The sequence below is a fragment of the Salvelinus sp. IW2-2015 genome, linkage group LG25 (genome assembly GCF_002910315.2).
Source record: "Salvelinus sp. IW2-2015 linkage group LG25, ASM291031v2, whole genome shotgun sequence".
NCBI classification, from domain to species: domain Eukaryota; kingdom Metazoa; phylum Chordata; class Actinopteri; order Salmoniformes; family Salmonidae; genus Salvelinus; species Salvelinus sp. IW2-2015.
Window position 1 is genome coordinate 14,507,612 of NC_036865.1, and position 10,488 is coordinate 14,518,099.

General features: G+C 37.9%; 2 long non-coding RNA genes across 2 annotated transcripts; both read right to left on the minus strand.

The window, feature by feature from the left end:
* Positions 1 to 1,063: 1,063 nt before the first annotated feature.
* LOC139022974 (uncharacterized) lies at positions 1,064 to 3,109 on the minus strand. Its single transcript, XR_011474041.1, has 3 exons — positions 3,040 to 3,109; positions 2,313 to 2,378; positions 1,064 to 2,162 (listed from the first exon to the last, which is right to left on the minus strand). It is a non-coding gene; the product is annotated as an uncharacterized lncRNA (long non-coding RNA).
* Positions 3,110 to 3,426: 317 nt separating this feature from the next.
* On the minus strand, positions 3,427 to 4,409 carry LOC139023008 (uncharacterized). The gene is made up of 4 exons (XR_011474074.1): positions 4,323 to 4,409; positions 4,131 to 4,171; positions 3,665 to 3,730; positions 3,427 to 3,499 (listed from the first exon to the last, which is right to left on the minus strand). It is a non-coding gene; the product is annotated as an uncharacterized lncRNA (long non-coding RNA).
* Positions 4,410 to 10,488: the final 6,079 nt, after the last annotated feature.

A 10,488-nucleotide genomic window follows, 5' to 3' on the forward strand; every position in this document is an offset into this window, starting at 1 on the left:
TCACTGATTATCTGTTATTCTCTTCCTGCTTTTTTAGGGTGCCAATGCCCCCCTCAGTGGCAGATAGCACCAATTGCATTTATTTCATTTTTATTGAATAAACACACATGTACAGTTATGTGTCTACATGGGCATAATTGTGACAGTTTAATACAAGTACAAGACGTTCAGTCTATAAAATATACAGGGAGTGAACGTTAATTACAATAAGAGTTACATAGTGAAAATCTGCCCTCCCTTCACCAAAATATATTTTACCTAAACCCTAGAAAGAAAACAAGTGACCCTCTATACCCAAAATAATAATTAAAACAAAGTGGACAACAAAGATCATGTCTACCGTTTACCCTCACTTCTTGGACAGACCAGAGCCTTAGATATCCAGTTTTAGAAACTGTTCTTCGTATTGTAAGCATTACATGGCAAAGCAGGAATTTTGATAGAATGCGGGCCAGAAAGATATGGGTTCACAGGCCACAAGTGTAGAGGTGGAAAGATCTCCTTTAGAGTAAAAGTATTGCATGAATCAATAATCGTATTTTCAGGTCCCTGGAAAAAATTGCCTTTTATAAAAATGTCATGCAATTCTTTGTCATTTTACATATTAGCAGAATATTTAATGCCACGCAAAGTATCTAAATTACAGGCTAAGAATGGACAGATAGGCCAATGTGTTCATCTTATCATTCTCCAATGCCAAATCAGTGTGTCTTGTTTGCAACGAAACTGTCCCTGTTTGCAAAATAATTAAAATCAGGATTCTGAGAATGGTACTTTCAAAAGTTAGGCCTACCTTTACAACCATAGAACAAAGTAGGCCTACCTCCACCATAGACAAAGTTAGGCCTACCTTTCCACCATAGACAAAGTTAGGCCTACCTTTCCACCATAGACAAAGTTAGGCCTACCTTTCCACCATAGACAAAGTTAGGCCTACCTTCCACCATAGACAAAGTTAGGCCTACCTTTCCACCATAGACCAAAGTTAGGCCTACCTTCCACCATAGACAAAGTTAGGCCTACCTTTCCACCATAGACAAAGTTAGGCCTACCTTTCCAACCTTTTTTCTAAGTGTGACAAACGCAGAAAGAATTAAGATTTAACTGCTGGTACTCTTCTTCCGTGGGTTAACCCAATGAGAGAAGGTTACAAGTATTTCCTTAAAATCTGTCTGGGTTTAAACATCTTCTATTGTACAGAAAGTGAATAGCTTAATKAATATATAGTGATAGAATTAAATTACTTCCCAAGCAAAGTCTCCTCGGCTACAGGTTGTAGCTCAGACTCTCAAGGTCATGGAAATTAAACAATGATACAGTATCCCCATATGCATCAGAGGCACGTCTTTCCCGCATATTTTACAGCTTGTTTCTAGGATAAAGCATTGCGYACCAAAGCGATGTTATAGATCACTTTAAATAATCTGATCCATTTTATTTTCTTTAAAACCTTAAGCTAGCAAGGGCTAGGCCTGTGGTTTTTGCCATTTTATTTAATTAAAGGTAGGTCTATGGCATACCCTCTCATACCCCCTCGATTCGAGTTTTGGTTTTAATGCAGCCTAGTTTTATTTACACCATTCCAGCAGCTATGGTATCTTAGAAATATAACTTTGCTCTGTGCTTCTCCGTGCATGTACTTCGTAGCCTATAGCTTACAGGCTTTGGATTTAATTGAGACCACACAAAATAGCCTATAAGGGTACTTGATATTGTGCGCCCAGCGGAAATTCTGAGATGAGGGATGGCATTGGGCACACATCAATATATAGACTAATAAGCAAATCATTTAAAAAAACWGAAATATTGAAATTTGATCAATTACAAATTACATGACCCTCCCTTGGACTAGAATTAAAAATACTAAACCCTCCCCTTAACTGAAATTGAAAAAGCATGACCCTCCCCCATTTCCCTCCACGTAACCATTCTGTACATTTCGATTCATCCTTTAAAAATAAAATGAGATCAATATCAATAAAATACTAAGGAGAAAGGGTTGGGGCAGGGGGTGACAAATAAAACAACATTATATGTTTTGCTGTCAATCTGGACACTTTTCTTCTGATGCCTTAGTACACTGAGATCCTCCAGTATTTTCCCCCATAAAGCTTGTCTGGTTCTTTAGGCCCAAGAATTTAATTAAGTTACTGTTCTGTTGCCTGTAAGACAGGAGGAACACACAGACACACACAGTTATAATGTTGATATAGAGAGCCTTCTGTATTGACACAGTACACATTAGACACAAAGGCATGAATATATTTTTTTTAATCATCAAAACAGAATATCTGCTTTTTATGTAGGCCTACATTTCGATGGGTCTTGTTCTTGGTGACCACGGTGCTCTATGTCACTGCATCATCAGGTAATGGAACCTGCTCATAGACAGACACAGAGAGTTATTCAGAAAACACAAATCACATAATAGTTGTATTTTTAAAATGTTTTAACAGGTGATTATTGACAATGCTTAATCGTTATGTGCGTCAATCTAAGTAACATCATAAAAAAATCCCCATCAAAATCTGTCAGTTTAAGAGACATCATTTTTTTGCCTGGGCTGCATCTCAAGCTCTCATCCGCCTATGTCGCCCTCCCGCATCTGCGGTGGAAGGTGGCCGAGCTACAGTGGTGTTTGTCAGACCTTGAGACATCCCGAAAATCGGTCTTCTCACCAAAACATCTGTGTGGTCCGAACAACTGGGCCTATTATGACCACTCTATGGAAATGGGGGACTCACAAACACAATGGTGTTTTGCTCAAGTGTCACGGGACTCTTCTGAAGGTAACCCATACAAATGAATGGAAGTATGGAGGTAGTTTGGTGCCAACAAAAATAAGGGGTTAAATGTGTCCAAAAAAACGCAAATATTTTCTGATATATTTTAAGAAATTCCCCCCAAAGGCTTAGATTTGAGGTTTTAAAAAGTCACACTATAAAACTTAGTTCATAATAACTATTAGCCTAGCTATGGCTAGAACGCTGCTAAACAAGGAATATAACATCAGTAAAGCAGCCTTAGCTTTGTCTGTACATTTAGTTGAGTTTTGTTCTTGGTGACCACAGTGCTGCATGTTACTGCATCATCYGGAAATGGGTCCTGCTGGTAGACAATTACACAGGGATTTACTCAGAAAACATTTACATCCTTTTTACATTCTAAAACACATCACATCTGTCAAATCAAGTTCTGCTTTTAAAGAGATAAGGGCCAGATTCAATCCGTAGCGCAGCTGAAATTTGAAGGTAATTTTCTATTCAGCTGACATATTCAGCATTTATCGTGAATACAGTCTCCACGAATGTGGAAACATTGCTTTTTCTGTCAATCGGGCTATAAAGTTGATCTTCTGCGCTATTGATTGAATCAAGCCCTAATACCCTACAAGACCAGCAGTACTTGTGTTTATTTGAATGTTTACCCTTTGTGCTGTCTTGTGCTGCTTAGGAATCACAGTGCTGTATAAGTCACCATGGCTCTCAGGGTTTAGGTCCTGTGTGGTGGAGGAGAGAGAGCAACATGATCACATCATCTCAGAGAGACTCACATTGTGGACTTTCACTTTGAGTTGGATTGAGTTTGATGGGGTTGTTAAGTTGGTTTGCAGAGGGTTTAGGTTGGGTTGAWGGGGGGTTGGGTCAAAGGAGTTAGGTTTTACCTGTTGTGATGTTCCTCTGATGTGACTCACAGTGCTGTAGGTAATGTTCTGCTCAGAGTCAGCAGACTGCCAAAGGAATGAAACAAACRTTGTTAACATCAAATTGTTTGACCATAGGCCTTAGAAGGATGTTGTACCTCATGCATACTTACATATGAATTTGCACCTTTTTTAGAGGTTTCAAATTATTTCCAATGATAGCACGATGTGTTATAGTTCAAGTGTCAGTAGTTGTGGTGTGTGATTTGAGGAAGTCTGTTCTGGTCAAASACACATACTCAGTGCAGGACTACTAAGAAACCCAGTTCTCTTTACATTGTTTATCTTAGTAGTCTTGAATTGAGTAAACATAAGAAATTGGATTGATTTAGTATTAGTTATGACTAACTACTAATCAAAGCGAGCCCTAGAATATCAAGAAGAGAAAGGAACAGATGAGTGACAAGATAACATGATCATAGCTTACTACTGAGGTGTTTGCTGGTTGGTCCTTTGCCTTCTTGTCCTCTGAAATAAATAAAAGGAGGATGTTGGTACTAATGATCTTTGATGTCAAACCTTTCATTTGTAGAAGCAACAACTGTCCTGTAGTTATAATATTCTGTAACCATCAATAAAAACATTTTTAAAATGTAATTAAATTAAAACAAATACTTACTATGTTTTCTCAACATCTTCCATGTGATCWAGGTGCCAGCTATCAACACCACCAACAGGCTCAGAGGAATGAACAGGACTTCCAGCAAACTGGAATATAACATGCAATCAAATAGAATATATAGATAATCACAGGCACAGTGGTGTGTTTTCATGGATGCCAAGGGAAGCCAGGCTTCCCCAAAACATTTACCAAMAWWWWWWTTWAAATAATTTATGATAAAATAATTTCTCTTTTGTCTGTTTCATAATTTTCCTTCAATTCGCCTAGAGGCTGAATGTATCTCGCCAGAGAAAGCATCCAAGTGAGCGAAACAGRGCCCCTCTGTCTCTGTATGTGTAGCCCATCTATCTGATGCTGTCTTGACAAAAAGAGTATGATATTGTTGCCTCCCGTAGCATTGAATGTAAGGGAAGCCAGRGAGCATTTGGGCTCCCTTGATATTTTTTTTTACTCATTAATTGCGAATCAGTGTTGACCTAAACTGAGTGATCGCAACTGTGAATGGTCCGGGTGCACCAACAAAAAAAAAAGTGTCAAGGGAAGCCAGTTTGGATTTGACTTCACATCAAATCAAGCAAACATCATTGACAGAAAAAAAGCTTGCATCCCGTTGTGTCGTTGTCTTCCYGTGGCTAGCTAGCAAGCTAGGTATTTGGTTTTACTTAATTCTCAGTACTGGCCAATGATTATAACGGCTGATCCAACTACATATTRATACATTTTGCCTCTGACCTGTGTGGTGGTTAATTTCTGTATTATCAAATGTGGAGAGACAAACTRATTACACAAATCAGTTATATTTAAACTGAATCTTTATTAGTGAGAGATTTGCAAAAGCGATGGATGGTCGACGAATCACCGTCTCTGATGATTTGTTGAAAGCGCCGAGACAAATGTACAAAGATACACCCCTTCCAACCTACATGACGAACAACAGATATATAGAATGGGTCACAAGGTTAAGATTTGTTTGAAAGATACCTGTAATACCAGTGTCTGGCGCTCCGACTCCAAACTGGAACCATCTCTCCCTGGTACGGTATAGAACAGAAACATMAACTCATGCTCTGGAATGCTCTTTAGGTTTTATCACCTAAAAGACATGGTAAATATCCTGTCAGTGTTATCTCCCAGAGGCCCATCCTCAGTAGAACACACACACAATAGTTAAGAATACTCTGTTGCATAAAACAACCATTTGATGCAATGTATTATAACGTAATCTTGCAATTTTGCTCTCACATTCCCCCATTTTGAGAGTCCTCTCAACTTAAAAGAAAATTACAAGGTTTAAGAACATTCATTCACATGTAAATGCATATATTATACATAAACCAAGAAACATAAAAGCAATAACTCATTGCATGGGTTCCTGCACATGACCAGCTGCCACAGCACTGGCTGAGCCTCCTTCCAAGAAACTCACTGTCTCCTATTTCAACACCCAACACATTTTCTAAGCACTCTAGCAATTTGTCTGGGAAGGTTATGATACACAGTCACCTGCACGAACCCATGAAGAAAAACAAAAAGTTCTCAGTTTATGAGATTCAAAGCAATATCTTCATAGACAGTGAAAAGCACATATTTAATGCATAATGCTGTGCATGCAACAATGGAGTTTAATAAAATAAGCTTTAGTTATCCATCACACTCCAATGGATCAGCATGGTATGGTGGAAATGACTATTGCATCCCAGAAACTAAAATTAGCATATCTTGTTGAAGAGACTCATGTTTACATCTCAATAAAAAAATACAGTCTGCATGTTCCTCAAAAAACAACAACTGATTCCCCTGAGATAGATGTCTATGTATCAGGGGAAAAGCTCCAGGTGGTATCTGATTTTAAGTACCAAGGCATTATACTTGATTCCAACCTCTCTTTAAAAAAAATAACTCAAATAACCAAATTCAACCTAGCTAATTTCCCAAAACATATTAAATTGTTTTGACTATAGAGGTAACAAAACTATAATTAAAATCTATAATACTCCCCCACTTAACATACTACCTTACTAGTATGGCCCAAGCTTGCTTTTTCAACATTAATACCCATTCAGTCTTCTGCAACAGGCTCTCAAACTTGATWGGAAACCCAATAGCTATAGAAAGCATAAGCTCCTGTGTTGGAAAAAATCTTACGCAATACACTGACGCCTATACTGTATTCAAGATTCTAAATGTCCAGGCTCCCTCTCTTTCAGTACTTTTGTTAAACAGAAAACCCAAACCTTATTGCAACAGATCCACAAGATCCGCCATGAGAAATGACTGTATAGTTCCCTTAAGGAAAAGTACCTTTTTAGTCAATCTGCTTTCAGTGTGAGAGCTTCCCATGTCTGGAATACCCTGCCATTAGACACACACAACTGTGATTAATGATGCACTGTCCCTGAAAAAAGAAAAACTACTCAAACTGCAATCAACTTGTAYCGGTTTTCTTCCTGGGATGAAGGAGAGGACCAAAATGCAGCGCGGCTAGTGTTCAACATGATTTAATAAAGAATAATTTAGAACACTACAAACAACAAAACAAGAAATGTGAAAACCGAAACAGTCCTATCTGGTGCAGAACACAAAGACAGAAGACAACCACCCACAATCCCCAACACAAAACAAGCCACCTATATATGATTCTCAATCAGGGACAACGATTGACAGCTGCCTCTGATTGAGAACCATATTAGGCTGAACACAGAAACAGACAAACTAGACACACAACATAGAATGCCCACCCAGCTCACGTCCTGACCAACACTAAAACAAGCAACACACATACGAACTATGGTCAGGACGTGACACAACTTTAATGACCTGACATTGTTTCACGTAATGGAAACAGATTACAATGTTAGACTACATGAACTTTCCTGCTCAAATTCACTGGTGTTAACTAAACAATCAAACCAAAAATCAATAACCATCAGAATACATTATCACAATGTTTCCTTACTCACACCTAAATCACTTTCAGCTTAACATATCRTATTTTTCTTTCTTTCTGTTGGGCAAAAATATACCCCTCTGCCAACAACGTTGTCTTACCTCTTATCATAAGATTAAAACCAAACTTTACCACTTTCTCTTCTCTTTCCTCTTTCCACTTATGAAATGTCCAAGACTTTAAAAATAACACGCACCGCTAAATTTATAACATATGTCAGTCAATCCATAAGAATGAAAAACATTTCGGTGGGCACTACTCTATCGCCATTATCTCTCCGCTATTATTTAGAATTTCTTTAATGTAGGTAACTGTCTCTTCTATGATTCAGTAATTTAAATACGACTCAATACATTATTCCAGCAGATCATCTAGGCAACAGACACCGTCTTGCATCGAAATTTCCTTCGCTATTATTTTGAATGAATTAGTCTATCAATTTAACCTTAACAATCTATTAAAAACGTTCAATTTTTCCATTCTTCCAATTTGAACCAAACAAGCTATTAAAACATTCAGTTTATATCTTATACAAACACTAGCAACCGTATCTTTCCAGGCAAAACATACAAATAGTTGAATTACAATCAAAATCTCWGATTTTAGACAGAGCATTTCCCGGGAACCAAACTCGGGTCTCAAGTGTAGTAGGCAGCTATTTAACCGCTGAACCACCAATGCTATTTGAAAGACTAAGACTCTCAGCAATATAAACTTGCTTTACAATTCTCTGTATTCGTAACTATCAAGACACGTCACTATTGAGACAATTCCCCCCAAAATAGCCCTAATTTAAAGGTCCAAGCGTTATTCCAACATGATTCTCCCATGTCAAATTAATAGATTAGCAGTCAAAGAATAAAATCGACATTTATAGACTAGGAAACAGATCTTGCGCATTTTAATATAAAAGTAGATTGTGTTTACTCATGCAACATTACTTTACTACATCACATTAATCATGCAATGATAATTAGTTTGATGGAAACCTTAGGCTTTGTTGTAAATGACGTCGAGATTCCATTTGAATTCGCTCTAATTTTAATAACTCACATTAATCACGCAACTCCTCTCATACTGGGAAGAAATAACAAAACATTTTCAGACCTTAAGGGCAGTTTTATTTCAAATGTTGTACCCAGACGAAGATAATCCAATAAGCATTTTATAGTTCCATCGTTAGGGTAAGATAACCAAAAGTGGACACTCTCTAATCAGTTTCTAGAGCTCAATTTCCCAGATTTTGTAGACTAGTTTAATAGTGCTTAAAACCTTATCTTTATCAAATTATCCATTAAAGATACCAACTCAAAACCTACGTACGTCTACGAATGGGTGGTTTAAATTGTATCTAATTATATTCTCAGCTCTAGTAATCGATGTTAAAGCAGGAAATAATTAACTCCAGCAACTTTGTCTTTATGGTGGCCATGGGTGGACTGAGGTTTGAGAACACTGGCTAGTACTGGTGTGAAAAGGGAGACCTACAGATGCCTATTCATATCACTGTCAATCAACCAACCACAACACAGAGTACCACCACGAGTAAGTACAGATGAAACACTTATCCAATGTCCAATCCATGTCATATCTACCATCTGTATCGCTCTCGTACCATATGGATTAATTGTAATCAACATCGCAATTACCGGTTTTAATCATATCAATCTAAATTATACGCTGTCAGTTTATTGGAGCTAATGTATAATTTCTGCCTCTCACAGTGATAAAAGCTCCAACCAATTACTAGACTTCACTAACAAGTGTTGAGTCTAACACTTCTCAGCCTGAGGAGGAGCAACTGAGGAGAAGCAACAGGAAAGGATCCAGAGGTTGTATTCAGTCTGTTGCATATCTCTCACTTCTTAAAATTCATGGTGATACTGTAAGGGTGTGGGGCACCTGACTAGAAAGACTGATCAGAGCAGAGACAGGTGTCTGGGTTAACAATAATACTTTAGTTTCTCAAATTACAAAGAAATCTGTATTTATATCTGTTATTTTTTCAACATTTACCACTTCCCCATGGTTAGATATATTTTTGTGTGTCCTGTGACGTACAGTATATACGCATTTGTGGCGTTCTTCTCTCTTTTGGTTAAGTTCCTTTTTATGATACGGTTAATGTGTTAGACCATGAAGTCCTTCCTCTCTGTTGCAACAGTGCAAAGAAAATGATTCCTATGACATGTAGATCAATGACTGTGCAGTAGCTGTGCGTGGGTAAAATTACTGGGAAAGCCAAGGTAAGAAAAAAGCCATATTACAACCTACAGTATGTGTTGTGATAATTGCGTTGTTTGCTCTATAACCTGTTAGTTCATATGCCTTGCCACAGTGATATGTATATACACTACCGTTCAAAAGTTTGGGGCCACTTAGAAATGTCCATGTTTTTGAAAGAAAAGCACATTTTCTGTCCATTTAAAATAACATCAAATTGATATGAAATACAGTGTAGACATTGTTAATGTTGTAAATGACTATTGTTGCTGGAAACGGCAGATTTTTAATGGAATATCTACATAGGCGTAAAGAGCCTATTATCAGCAACCATCACTCCTGTGTTCCAACGGCACGTTGTGTTAGCTAATCCAAGTTTATCATTTAAAAAGCTAATTGGTCATTAGAAAACCCTTTTGCAATTATGTAGCACAGCTGAAAACTGTTCTGATTTAAAGAAGCAACACAACTGGCTTCTTTAGACTAGTTGAGTATCTGGAGCATCAGCATTTGTGGGTTCGATTACATGCACAAAATGGATAGAAACAAAACTTTCTTCTGAAACCTGAGTTCTGAGAAATGAAGGATATTTCATGCGAGAAATTGCCATGAAACTGAAGATCTCGTACAACGCAGTGTACTACTCCCTCACAGAACAGCGCAACGGGCTCTAACCAGAATAGAAAAGGAGATGGGAGCCCCCGGCGCACAACTGAGCAAAGAACAAGTACTTAGTGTCTAGTTTTAGAAACAACGCCTCACATGTCCTCAACTGGCAGCTTCATTAAATAGTACCCGCAAACACCAGTCTCAACGTCAACAGTGAAGAGGCGACTCCGGATGCTAGCCTTGTAGAGAACGCCAATGCCATCCTCCTCTAAACAGTCTATGACTGTCATACAATACACACTTGTAGTTTTTGGTGTCCTAGACTACCTGGCAAAAATGCTTGCTCGTTAGCCTAATTTCCTTTCATGGGCAATTATTAGCCAG